This window comes from Malaclemys terrapin, chromosome 4 (genome assembly GCF_027887155.1).
Source record: "Malaclemys terrapin pileata isolate rMalTer1 chromosome 4, rMalTer1.hap1, whole genome shotgun sequence".
Classification (NCBI taxonomy): domain Eukaryota; kingdom Metazoa; phylum Chordata; order Testudines; family Emydidae; genus Malaclemys; species Malaclemys terrapin.
The window spans coordinates 28,340,183-28,351,237 of record NC_071508.1 but is presented as its reverse complement, the minus strand read 5'-3'; positions in this window follow the sequence as shown (position 1 = coordinate 28,351,237).

Sequence of the window (11,055 nt, the reverse complement as noted above, 5' to 3'; positions counted from 1 at the left end):
AGACATTGCTGCCACACTAAGCCAGCTGTAGTGGGTGGTATTGTAATAGGCGGCTTGCTACAGCTGACCTGAAAACTAGCAAATGATTCTCCCAAGGGAGAATAATTGACTGGGTTTGGGGTAAATGAAGTTTCCCTAATACTGAACTTTAATGGAGGGTTCAGATCCCATGAGTGCTGGAAGTATGGGCGCCGGGTTGCTGCAGCACTCCTTGATTTGAAGTGGTTTCCATTATATATAGGGTTTACAGTTTGGTTCAATGCCTCTCAGCATCCACAGTATAAAAAATGTTCCAATACCACTGTCAGATCCTGTCCTACCCCAGAGCAGCCTTCTAAGACCTTCAGGGGTCACAGAAAGCCCTTTTATTCCCAGTGGTTTCTCCGGCTCCCATTTGCAGTGCTGCTGACAGGGTTAGTAGGACTGTCAATGGACTGTCACAGGATCCTATTGATTCACATTCCCCCATCTTTTGCAAGGATAGAGCAGGGGTTCCCAAACTGTCTCCATGGGTGACCCCAGAACCATGCAATACTGAGGATTCCATGTCCCACAATCCTCTGCACCCTTACTCCAAAGTTTTTCACACATCCAGAGAGCAGAGAACTCTTGTAGGTTTAGAGTAAGTGACTGCTTCTGTGGATTGATCTACCCTTAGCTTACGTAGATGGGGCCAGATATTCCAGAGCTCAGCTGCCAACCTGCTGGGCACTTCTGGAAATCAGCCAGTTGCTGCAGGGTAGGGATTTCAGAAGTGCCTCAGGGTATGTTGGCAGAGCAGCGAGAAGGGCGCTTCCCAGCATGGGCGGACAGACATGCCTGTTCTGCTCAAGCTAGCGTGGCTGGCAGCTCAGGGTAGCCACCTGAATACAACCCTGCCTGACCCCTTGGGTATATAGAAGAGACAAATGAGGGGGGATGTAGCAGGGTGGTTACCCCACTCCTGCCTGGAAGGGCTCAAAACAGCCCAGGCAGAGGGCTGCAGCTCTAAAAGCTGGGCTGATTGGGGAAGTAGCCACAGCTGGGCCACGCCCCAATCAGGCCACAGCTGGCCTGTATAAAAAGGCTGGGAGCCAGTGGCCAAGTAGTCTCTCTCTGTGTTCAGGGAGAGAAGGGTCTAGGTGAAGGGACCTAGCTATAGGGTACCTGTAGTGGAGCAGGGCTGGGGAGCTCCAGCCTGTGGCCTAGTAGGAGGCTAAGGGATACTGGGGGTTGCAGAGGGTAGCCCAGGGCTAGGCCAAGGCAGCAGGTCCAAACCCAACCTTGCCTGTGATGAGTGGCCTATATTGCAGTCTGCCCCAGGGAATGGGGACTAGTTGGAGACTGGCAGTGGCCTTACTCTGAGGTGAGGTAGGGATAGTGGGTGGGGGTTCCCCAGGGAGGGGAGACCCTAGTACTGAGGGGTGTACTGCCAGGGGGCAGCACCCCATATACAAGGGTACCAGGGTCTGGGAGGGACATGGGGGGCCAGAGGACAGGCAGATCACTAGCCTGCAGGGGGTGCTCCAGGATGCTGGAAGAGCTAATTCCTGAGATGACCAGCAGGAGTCACTGCAGGGGTGAGTCCACTCCTCTACAGGGGATTTGATAGCAGCTTTCAATGGCCTGAAAGGAGGTTCCAAAGAGGATGGATCTAGACTGTTCTCAGTGGTGGCAGATGACAGAACAAGGAGTAATGGTCTCAAGTTGCAGTGGGGGAGGTCTAGGTTGGATATTAGGAAAAACTTTCCAACTAGGAGGGGGTGGAACACTGGAATGGTTACCTAGGGAGGTGGTGGAATCTCTTCCCTTAGAGGTTTTTAAGGCCCGGCTTGACAAAGCCCTGGCTGGGATGATTTAGTTGGGGATTGGCCCTGCTTTGAGCAGGGGGTTGGACTAGATAACCTCTTGAGGTCCCTTCCAACCCTGATATTCCATGATTCTATGATCTACATGGCAGCTAATGTTGTCATAGCCACACTGCTATTTCTAGCATGCTAGCTCATGCAGACCTAACATGTCTGTCTCCTCATGCTGGGAATTGCCCGCTCACTGCTCCGCAGACATACCTTGAGAGACAGAGGCCAAGCCTTTCAGAAAGGACAAGTCAATGGAACTCGTGCTCACAATGCAAGTCACTCTGATGCTGCTGAAAATTCTGCACTTGGTGCCAGAATGGGACCTAGGCTGCTTTGGAAACCTGCCCATGGAAAAGCATTGGCTTAATTTGCAGATGGGGGGCCTGAATCTCCACTATGTTACATCCGTTTTACGTCAGCGTCATGCTGTCGTGATCGCTGGAGTTATCCCTGGGCAGTACTGCACTGGAGAAAGTGTCAAGAGGTTCAAAGGCTCTAATAAGGGTGGAATAACCCTCTCAGACATTGAGAGGCTCATCCCAATGTCAGAAACATTTGAGCTTGACTTGCCACTACCAATCACCCAGGAGTGGAGAGGAGTTGCTTTGGCTATTACAACTTCCATCCGTGCTGTGGGGAAAGAGAAGAGGATTGAGCTTACATCTGTCACAGCACAGTCTGGGACTTTTAAGGGAGTCTGGGCTCAGCTCCTCCGGGGCCTTGGTGAAGCCTGGACCAGGGTGAGGCTCACAGAACTAGGCTCAGCTGGAAGCGGACCCTGCTAGGAAAGGGGTTTGCAGCTCTCAAACCAGGAAAGACGCTGGGGGTCAGGGACGGTCCAGGAGGGGTGTCCTCTCTTCCAGGCCTTCCCCTAGCGGGTGTGAGGACTGCAAGGAGCAGGCTGTTCTGGGAGACTCTCTGTGGATGGCCAGGGCTGGGTGAGCACTGGGAAGGGAGCTGCACTGATCTATGGAGCTCTGGCACTGGAGCAGAGTTTGCTTTGGGTAGCCAGAGCAAAGTGTGAATGTTGCCTTGCTTTGACTCGACAAAACAGATCCCAAGGGGTGGCGGGGGGTGGGAGGGTTGAATTACATCCACTATTGTTTGGTCTGTGGCCTCCTCTGAGACCCAAGGAGGGGCTGGGGGCACCCAGCCTTGGGGGAGCGTGGCGTGTGTCACGATATCCCAGACAGCTAGCAGCTCTGCACTGGGGAAGGGGCTTGTTCCCCTTTTCATCTGAAATATCCTTCCCCTCCCCCCTGATCTGCCCCTGAGCTGGGCTGCTCTACCACCTGCTCTGCAGAAACACCAAGAGCTGGCTGGGACTTTCTGTTGCCAGTTCCCAGTATCTGTTTACCCTTGGCCAGGTGCTAATGTAACTTAACCACAGCCGGTCCTGTGCAGCCATTCATTTATTTTCATGCCCAAACATCCCCATGAAGGACACTGGAGGGGGTGGGGAATAGGGCAAGGGTCTTTTGACTCCCAGCTAGTGCACTTTGGCAGAAAGTGGGGTTGCCCTGAAATCCTAGGACCGTTTAACACTCAGGTTCTTAGGAAACACTGTGGATAATCCATGCTCCTCCAAGGGAACACCACCACACTGCAGCAACACAGTCCTGGCTAGATCCTTCAGGCTCCCAGCACGGGGGTGATGAAGAGGAGGCTGCAAGTACTGAGTATGAAGAAGAGGTCACCTGGGATTCCCCATTGCTGCTGCAGTCTGGTGGGGAGGAGAAGTTCAGAGTTGCATGACCTGCGAGGCTGCTGTCAGCTTTGGGAGCTGCCCCCTCGGAGGTTCTGCTGAGAAGGTCCTGGAGGTATCTGATGTACCTGATGGCAGCTCATATGGTTTCGACTTTGCTAAGGTGTTTCTCTGCTATGGGAGGTGGCCTTGGAGCCAGGTGTAGCTTTTATTAACACATTTCTCCCTCCGCCTCTCCCTCTCATTCCTCTTCTGCCTGAAGGCAGCTTCAAAGGAGTAGTCACAGACCCCCAAATGCCTGTGGAAAGGGAACCAAGAGAACCTACCACCATAAGTGTCATAATAGACTGAGTCCGTGTTGATGGAGAGAACCAGACAGGGATGTTGGCCGAAGTGCCTGCAGGAGGAATGGCCATGAGAAGGAGAAATTGCTAGTTGCAGGCAGCTGTGCCATTGTCCTCCTGTTGACCAGTGCTCTGCAGTAGCTACTGTTCATGGTGCGCTAAACAAATCTCGCTTCTCAACTTGGCTGAGTGATCCCGAGCAGTAACGGAGCTCCAGCAGCACTCCCAGCTCCCCGAGGTGTGGACAGCTAGAGCAAGGGTGGACAAACTACGGCCTGGGGGCTGCATCTAGCCCTCCAGACATTTTAATCCGGTCCTCAAGCTCCCACCGGGGAGCAGGATCTGGGGCTTGCCCTGCTCCACGCGGCTCCCAGAAGCAGCAGCATGTCCCCCCTCTGGCTCCTACGCGTAGGGACAGCCAGGGGGCTCTGCATGCTGCCCCTGCAGCTCCCATTGGCCGGGAGCCGTGGCCAATGGGAGTTGCAGAGGCAAAACCTGGGGACAGGGCAGTGCGTAGAGCTGCCTGGCCACGCCTCCACTGCTTGAGGTAAACGCTGCCCAGAGCCTGACCTCTTCCCGTGCCCCAACCTCCTGCCCCAGCCCTGATCCCCCTCTGAACCCTTCGGTTCTAGCCCAGAGTACCTGAGCTCCTCATTTCTGTCCCCACCCCAGAGACTGCACCCCCAGCTGGAGCCCGCACCCCCTCCCGTACCCCAACTACCAATTTTGTGAGCATTCATGGCCCGCCATACAATTTCCATATCCAGATGTGGCCCTTGGGCCAAAAAGTTTGCCCACCCCTGAGCTAGACGGAATTCCTGTTAATTGCTTCCAAGCCTCTTGTATTGGTCTGGAGTTAAAGAGGACTGGAAACAGAACCCAGCTCTCCAGGCTCCACCCTCCCCACTGGCCTGCACGGACTCTTGTTATCCTGAGCTACTTAGTCATTGTAGCCACAGCAAAAGGTGCGACTGGCTGGCAAGTGTTTGGCAGCCATAAGATGCTGCGCTCAACATTTTCCTTATTGTGGGGTCAAGTCCTCATCGTCTCTGTCCAGCAACAGCCACTCCAAGGAACTCTTCCTCGTACCGCTGGCAGAGCCATGTACCGATGCGCAGAGGTTAACCCCCAAGCGGGAGACAGCCTCAGTCTCCCAGCCTTGTGGGAATCTAGTTGGCGTCTTATCCCATCCTCATCCTGGTGGTGTCGGAGCACTGCGCAGCCATGTGTTAAGCGACATGACTCACATGTATTTTGTTTTCTCTGCGTCTCCTCGGGGGGAGGATTGGGTGTGCAGTGTAGTGGTTTGTTTTGGTAGGGTTGGTTGGAGTTATTGAACAACTACACTGCTTGTGCTGATGTTTGAGGTGGCCAGTTGGAGATGTTTGCCTGGGAGTGGGAGCTGGGGAGGCCTGTGATGGTCCTTAGCTCCTGGACAAGGGGGTTCCACAGTCTCTGAGGGGCCCTAAGGAAGCTCTGTCTCCTCCACAGATGAGTTTGTGGTGGACGGTTGGAGGAGAAGACTGTTGACCTTCGTGCTCACCCTGGGGCTTTAGTCTCTTTTAGGGAGCTTGGGCACAGGCTGTTGAGTGCCTTGAAGGGAAGGACTGAGCCCCTGACATTGACTTGTTCTATGGGAAGCCAAGGTGGAGTGTGCTGGTGAGGTGAGGGGTGTGATGGTCCAGTGACTAGACCCCTGCAGTGGGAATTGGGAGACCCTGGCTGTGCCACTGACCTAGTGCATGTCCTGGGATAGGCTGGCATTAACTCACCCATTATACCCTGGTAGGACAGTTAACACAGGGTTCTGGTTAGCTGGAGTGTATACAGTTACTCAGTGTTCTCCTGAGTATTAGCTTGCAGAGCGTCTCTCTCCTCTGGTTAAACCAAGTCCTCATCCTCCCCGCCAATCTGCCCCATTGTTCCTAGCCCAATCCATCTCCCATGGTGCTTTTTATTCCACACAGCTGCTGAACAGTTGGTCAGTTTGACCGTGTGCTTGATTGCTTGCTTGTTTGTTTGAAAAGTGTGAATTGGGAGTGCTTTGTTCCAGGTGGGCCTTGAGTGGGCCTGACTGGTATATAAGGGCAGTCAGCAGCGAACCAGCTGAGCGGCGAACAGCAGAGGCTAACAGCAGGAGTTTGCCTGGGAGTTCACGTGGGGAGAGCACACTGAGGCTGTCATCTGCAGGTTTCTCTGAGTAGTTCCTGCAACAGTTGAGGAAGTACTTAAGAGGACGGTGATATGGAAGGTGAGCAATCAGCTGTTGTCACCTGCACAGGCTGTGCCATGTTTGTCTTTCTTCCACAGGACAGAAGCGACTTTGTCTGTACAAAGTGCAAGCTGGTCTCCATATTGGAAGAGAAGGTTCGAGGGTTGGAGAAACAAGTATCGACTCTGCGTTGCATAAGGGAAAATGAAGATTTCCTGGACAGACGTCAGGAGATGCTTCTACGGCCACAATGTTCTGAAGATTCAGAGCAGGCGCAGGAGGGACAGAAGGATTGTGAAGAGGTTTGGCAGCATGTGACCTCCAGAAGGAGAAAGAGGAGTGTCCATGCACCAGCAATGGAAACGATTGCTCACCTGTATCTCCATGTTCTCTCTACAGGTACTAATGCGGAGAGTGGACTAGATAACCCATCTGAGGGAAGGGAGCAGAAGGAGACTACACTGATTGGAAGGCAAAAGATGCACTGTCCTAGGGATGGGGGTTCAATGACCACCACTCCCAAGAGGAGGGTGGTGGTGGTCGGGGACTCTCGCCTCAGGGGGACTGAGTCATCTATCTGCCGCCCCAACCGGGAAAACCGAGAGGTCTGCTGCTTGCCAGGAGCTAGGATACACGATGTGACGGAGAGACTGCCGAGACTCATCAAGCCCTCGGATCGCTACCCCTTCCTCTTCTCCACGTGGGCACCAATGATACTGCCAAGAATGACCTTGAGCGGATCACTGCAGACTATGTGGCTCTGGGAAGAAGGATAAAGGAGTTTGAGGCGCAAGTGGTGTTCTCGTCCATCCTCCCTGTGCAAGGAAAAGGCCGGGGTAGAGACCGTCGAATCGTGGAAGTCAACGAATGGCTACGCAGGTGGTGTCGGAGAGAAGGCTTTGGATTCTTTGACCATGGGATGGTGTTCCAAGAAGGAGTGCTAGGCAGAGACGGGCTCCACCTAACGAAGAGAGGGAAGAGCATCTTCGCCAGCAGGCTGGCTAACCTAGTGAGGAGGGCTTTAAACTAGGCTCACTGGAGGAAGGAGACCAAAGTCCTGAGGTAAGTGGGGAAAATGGGATCCTGGGAGGAAGCACAAGCAGGAGAGCACAAGAGGGGAGGACTCCTGTCTCATGCTGAGAAAGAGGGACGATCGATGAGTTATCTTAAGTGCCTATACACCAATGCAAGAAGCCTGGGAAACAAGCAGGGAGAACTGGAAGTCCTGGCACAGTCAGGGAACTATGATGTGATTGGAATAACAGACTTGGTGGGATAACTCACATGACTGGAGTACTGTCATGGATGGATATAAACTGTTCAGGAAGGACAGGCAGGGCAGAAAAGGTGGGGGAGTTGCGTTGTATGTAAGAGAGGAGTATGACTGCTCAGAGCTCCGGTATGAAACTGCAGAAAAACCTGAGTCTCTGGATAAAGTTGAGAAGTGGGAGCAACAAGGGTGATGTCGTGGTCGGAGTCTGCTATAGACCACCAGACCAGGGGGATGAGGTGGACGAGGCTTTCTTCTGGCAACTAGCAGAAGTTGCTAGATCGCAGGCCCTGGTTCTCATGGGAGACTTTAATCACCCTGATATCTGCTGGGAGAGCAATACAGCGGTGCATAGACAATCCAGGAAATTTTTGGAAAGTGTAGGGGACAATTTCCTGGTGCAAGTGCTGGAGGAACCAACTAGGGGCAGAGCTTTTCTTGACCTGCTACTCACAAACCGGGAAGAATTAGTAGGGGAAGCAAAAGTGGATGGGAACCTGGGAGGCAGTGACCATGAGATGGTCGAGTTCAGGATCCTGACACAAGGAAGAAAGGAGAGCAGCAGAATACGGACTCTGGACTTCAGAAAAGCAGACTTTGACTCCCTCAGGGAACAGATGGGCAGGATCCCCTGGGAGAATAACATGAAGGGCAAAGGGGTCCAGGAGAGCTGGCTGTATTTTAAAGAATCCTTATTGCAGTTGCAGGAACAAACCATCCCAATGTGTAGAAAGAATAGTAAATATGGCAGGTGACCAGCTTGGCTAAACAGTGGAATCCTTGCTGATCTTAAATGCAAAAAAGAAGCTTACAAGAAGTGGAAGATTGGACAAATGACCAGGGAGGAGTATAAAAATATTGCTCAAGCATGCAGGAGTGAAATCAGGAAGGCCAAATCACACTTGGAGTTGCAGCTAGCAAGAGATGTTAAGAGTAACAAGAAGGGTTTCTACAGGTATGTTAGCAAGAAGAAGAAAATCAAGGAAAGTGTGGGCCCCTTACTGAATGAGGGAGACAACCTAGTGACCGAGGATGTGGAAAAAGCTAATGTAATCAATGATTTTTTTGCCTCTGTCTTCACGCACAAGGTCAGCTCCCAGATTGCTGCACTGGGCAGTACAGCATGGGGAGAAGGTGACCAGTCCTCTGTGGAGAAAGAAGTGGTTTGGGACTATTTAGAAAAACTGGACGTGCACAAGTCCATGGGGCCGGATGCGCTGCATCCGAGGGTGCTAAAGGAGTTGGCGGGTGAGATTGCAGAGCCATTAGCCATTATTTTTGAAAATTCATGGCGATCGGGGGAGGTCCCAGATGACTGGAAAAAGGCTAATGTAGTGCCCATTTTTAAAAAAGGGAAGGAGGAGGATCCGGGGAACTACAGGCCAGTCAGCCTCACCTCAGTCCCTGGAAAAATCATGGAGCAGGTCCTCAAGGAATCAATTATGAAACACTTAGAGGAGAGGAAAGTGATCAGGAACAGTCAGCATGGATTCATGAAGGGGAAGTCGTGCCTGACTAACCTAATTGCCTTCTATGATGAGATAACTGGCTCTGTGGATGAGGGGAAAGCAGTGGATGTGTTATTCCTTGACTTAAGCAAAGCTTTTGATACGGTCTCCCACAGTATTCTTGCCGCCAAGTTAAAGAAGTATGGGCTGGACGAGTGGACTGTAAGGTGGATAGAAAGCTGGCTAGATCGTCGGGCTCAACGGGTAGTGATCAATGGCTCCATGTCTAGTTGGCAGCCGGTTTCAAGCGGAGTGCCCCAAGGGTTGGTCCTGGGGCCGGTTTTGTTTAATATCTTTATTAATGATCTGGAGGATGGTGTGGACTGCACTCTCAGCAAGTTTGCAGATGACACTAAACTAGGAGGCGTGGTAGATACACTAGAGGGTAGGGATCGGATACAGAGGGACCTAGACAAATTAGAGGATTGGGCCAAAAAAAACCTGATGAGGTTCAACAAGGACAAGTGCAGAGTCCTGCACTTAGGACGGAAGAATCCCATGCACTGCTACAGACTAGGGACCGAATGGCTAGGTAGCAGTTCTGCAGAAAAGGACCTAGGGGTCACAGTAGACGAGAAGCTGGATATGAGTCAACAGTCTGCTCTTGTTGCCAAGAAGGCTAACGGCATTTTGGGCTGTATAAGTGGGGGCATTGCCAGCAGATCGAGGAATGTGATCATTCCCCTTTATTCGACATTGGTGAGGCCTCATCTGGAATACTGTGTCCAGTTTTGGGCCCCACACTACAAGAAGGATGTGGAAAAATTGGAAAGAGTCCAGCAGAGGGCAACAAAAATGATTAGGGGCCTGGAGCACATGACTTATGAGGAGAGGCTGAGGGAACTGGGATTGTTTAGTCTCCAGAAGAGAAGAATGAGGGGGGATTTGATAGCAGCCTTCAACTACCTGAAGGGGGGTTCCAAAGAGGATGGAGCTCGGCTGTTCTCAGGGGTGGCAGATGACAGAACAAGGAGCAATGGTCTCAAGTTGCAGTGGGGGAGGTCCAGGTTGGATATCAGGAAAAACTATTTCACTAGGAGGGTGGTGAAACACTGGAATGCGTTACCTAGGGAGGTGGTGGAGTCTCCTTCCTTGGAGGTTTTTAAGGCCCAGCTTGACAAAGCCCTGGCTGGGATGATTTAGCTGGGAATTGGTCCTGCTTTGAGCAGGGGGTTGGACTAGATGACCTCTTGAGGTCCCTTCCAACTCTGATATTCTATGAAGCTGTCTGAAGCCGGGGGGGGGGAACCTTCTGAATGTTCAGATCTGCAAGCCCTCCACAGGCCTGGGTTCTTCTGGCCAAAAGCAGATTTCTCCTGAGACCAGAACTGAAGTGCAAGTACAGCTGTGATTACAGGTAAAGCCAAGAAGCACAATTACCACAGGCCCCTGTTAATTGTCACAGCTGCACCTGCCTGGTTATAACCTTTGGGCTCAGGGACACCCTCTGGCTCTGGATCCTGCCACATCCCAGGGCTGAGGCAGGCTGTGCTGCTGTTTAAAGTAGGGTTACCATACGTCCGGATTTTCCCGGACATGTCCGGCTTTTTGGGACTCAAATCCCCGTCCGGGGGGAAATCCCAAAAAGCTGAACATGTCCGGGAAAATCCTGGGCCGGGGGCTGGGCCGGGGCGGGTGCGCCGGGCCGGCGGTGCCAGACGGCCGCAGGGTGCGCCAGGCCGCCGGGGACCGGCAGTGCCGGGCGGTGCGTCGGGGGCCGGTGGTGCTGGGTGGGCCAGGGGCCCGGGGGTGCTGGGCGGGCCGGGGGTGGTCGGCCGGGGTCGGCACCCCAGGGCTGGAGCCGACCCAGGCTGGAGCCGCCAGGGGGCCAGCCTGGGCCGCGCCTCCTCCCCCCCACACTCCCCTTACCTGCTTCAGGCTTCCCGCGGTTCAAATGTTCGCGGGAAGCAGGTGAGGGAGCGGAGACTTTGGGGAGGGGGCGGAGTTGGGGCGGGGGGCGTGGAGTGTCCTCCTTTTGGAGGCACAAAATATGGTAACCCTAGTTTAAAGCCTTAATGTCGGAGGCACCATTCACCTTGGATTGTCCGCTACATTGCGGCCATACGTGATGAGGGCAGGAAGAGTCCGGCTATTGGGATGTTCACAAAGCATGTTAGGGGAGTGGGGGTATTCACTGAAAGCATTGCTCCCCATCCATAAGAGATGCCAGGAGATTTT